This window comes from Somniosus microcephalus, chromosome 19 (genome assembly GCF_052327205.1).
Source record: "Somniosus microcephalus isolate GS21.2 chromosome 19, FLI_Smic_1.0, whole genome shotgun sequence".
NCBI lineage: Eukaryota > Metazoa > Chordata > Chondrichthyes > Squaliformes > Somniosidae > Somniosus > Somniosus microcephalus.
Window position 1 is genome coordinate 46,783,461 of NC_141005.1, and position 2,959 is coordinate 46,786,419.

Here is a 2,959-nt window from a genome sequence, read left to right on the forward strand (position 1 = left end):
ACGTGATATTTGACCTAATAGTAATTTCTTCGAACTGAAATAATGCGAATGCCCCGTGTGTGAATGCAATTTTTAGTCACAGTGCAGAATAAGATGCCTGTTTAATTTAAATATGCAGTTCAGAGGCCAACTGCCAACAGCGCCTTGTTGTCACCATTAACTTAATCGTTTTCACTGATACTCCTTCACAGGACGTATATTTAATATTGTACTGTAATTTCCTTCAGAATCTTTGCAACCCAGTTTCCAGTTGGGCGCATTCATTGTAAGAGTGTTTAAGCTGTGTTGGGTTTATCATCAATGAGCCATCAATCAAATGAACCCCAATGGTGTGTATGAAAAGGGAATAGGCGATAAGCTTTATGAAGACTAATGACTTAAAATGTACATTATCCAAGTGTCGCGTAAATGATTTAAACCCAAGTTTACAGAGGGAACCCCAACCTTTTAATGGTATTCACCTGACGACACGTTGATTTTTGTTAGCTTCTTGGGTATTTCTGTAAATCATCTGTTCACCTGAGCTTTAATCAGTAGATTTATGCAAATCTGTTTTCCCACAATGTAACCAAGGCTTGTTCCATTTGTGGATGCCCTAAAACAATGACAATGTTATGATCGTGTTTAGGTCTGAAGGGAGAGAGTTGTGCTAACTATGTGCTCCAAATTCATAAACGTGCACTAATACAATAATCCAATCTGAAATAAGTTGTATTGTCATTAACCAGGTGCAGCTGTTCTGGTGTGTCAAGATATAGTGTAAATTCCCTATAAACATTATATAAGGAAACTAAACCAAATGTTGACACAAACTTTATTGTTTCCATTTTGTTTTCCAAAATGGTGACCTATTTAAGAAGCGGATTCCACTTTCAGGGCCCACTATATGTGTAGGCCTTTTGCTGCCGATGTGAAGTTCGTTTGCTTTAAGCCGACAGTCTCTTTAACCACGGTGCTCAGCACGATTATGTAGGCACATGTAGATAGTCCCAATTAAATGATTCTGCATTTGGTATGACCTTGACTGTTTTCACTATTTTCAAACCTCACAACAAATTGTATATGTATATGTCATATGTGTGTGTGGCGGGGTGGGGGGGGGGGCGGGTGCATATGAGTGAGTAAGTCTATGCGTATGTGAGCGAGAGAGATGGAGAGGGTGTATGAGATGAACTGTATGTGAGTGTGTCTACCCTGAATGTGTTATGTATGAGTGTGCCTTAGTTCACGTATATAGTGATATGTCTTTGTTGTGTAAACTGTGTGTATATTGCATGTATTTGTACACATCTGTGTCTGTGTAGTATGAATGTGCATATTGGCGTGTACGTTGTGTGTGTACGTGTACGGTGTCTGCGAACTGTGTGCTTGCGTGTGTTTTGAAGAGGTTCCGTATAATTTTTCAAGCTTTCGGTGAAAAATAGCAGGATTCAGTTTTGTCGACTTTCTATAATTAATGACCTCAGTTGTAATAGGATTTTGCAGCCTTTGGCACTGACTGGAAACACCTTTTTGCATAAGATGTAGCATACAATAGGGAGCTGCCTCTTGATTTATGGGTTCCTACTCCGGAATGAATCTCCCGGGTAGCTGGCCAGCAAAAATTCATCAGAAGAGACACAAACGGCTTTTGTGTGGATGTGTTTTTTTTCTCACAGTACCTTAAAATTGATACCTACTTGGACTAGAAACGCAAATGAGAAAGTGAAAAACAAAAGTATTTGACGATATTAATGGCATTGCGGTTTATCGCAGTTGGTATTGCAAGCTAATGTTGTCTTAAAACAGTAGACGGTATTCACCTGAACCTGCACTCCAAGCAGTCGCTTGTTTCTGTTCCAGCTGTTACACCACAAAGCATTAATCAAATGCAAATCCAAAAAGGTCATTTGTAATGCCTAAAGGCTGGTTTAAATTCCCCAATATCCCTACTCCTGGGCTCTTGATAGAACTGTATTGAAATTTACAGCAAATAAAATGGTCTTCCCACCTGCTTGGAGTTCTGTAATTATTTTTCTGACGTTTTCCTTCAAAGTAAATGCGGTTTGATTACAGTTATTTTTTTAGAAAAATAATACTTTGCCTTTTTACAATTTTTTTTGGCTTGGTTGAATTTGAATGCATAAAGTGGACTTGGAATTGACTGGCGCTTGGTTTGAGTGGAAATTGATACTGCACCATTAGGAGAAGCGTTTATAGTCTGTCAGCGCTTCTGATGTGTTTAATGTAAGGATGCCTGCTAGATATTTGGAAAAAATGCTCTCACCTGCAGTTGCTATATCCAAGAGCCATCTGAAGCTGCTGAGCATTTTGGTTTGTGACATTTTTCAAATGCATATGTGCCCTCAACGAAAATCTACCGATATATATATTCTTTATCTATAACAGGCAACCTTTTTGATTGACATTGCAATTATGCATCTGTAATCCGTTGCATTTATACACACGTTTGTATTTTCAAGTACTGTAAATGAGATGATTGGTGATGTCACGCGGGTTCTGTCGTGATAAGGCACTTAGATAACTGGTGGTGATCCCATAATGTAACAGCACGCAGTTTATTTATAAAATGTTTATTCAGTGTTCGTCAAAATGTTCAAACGTTGATGTAAACAACAAATGGACCAATGGAAGACTTAGCCCTACATTTACGCGGGCCATGGTGGCGAAGCCAGAGCGAGTACGCGGTGGTTCAGAGAGCCTATTGGTTGTCGGTGTTGGGTCTTTGTGGTACTTTGTGGATTTAAGAGGCCGAAGTTTTCACTATTTCTGGTGCCTGCAATGTGCCAACATATCTGACTTGATTAGAGTATTTTTGTTCTGGGATAGTTAGGTCTTGTTGTTCAATAGTGTTACAGAAAAGAGTAATTTATGCGCCTATGGTACAGGGACCGGCGTCACTATCGTTAAAAGTGGGCCAGTGAAAAGTTGCACTTCACTAAGGTTAGGATGCAGCTCT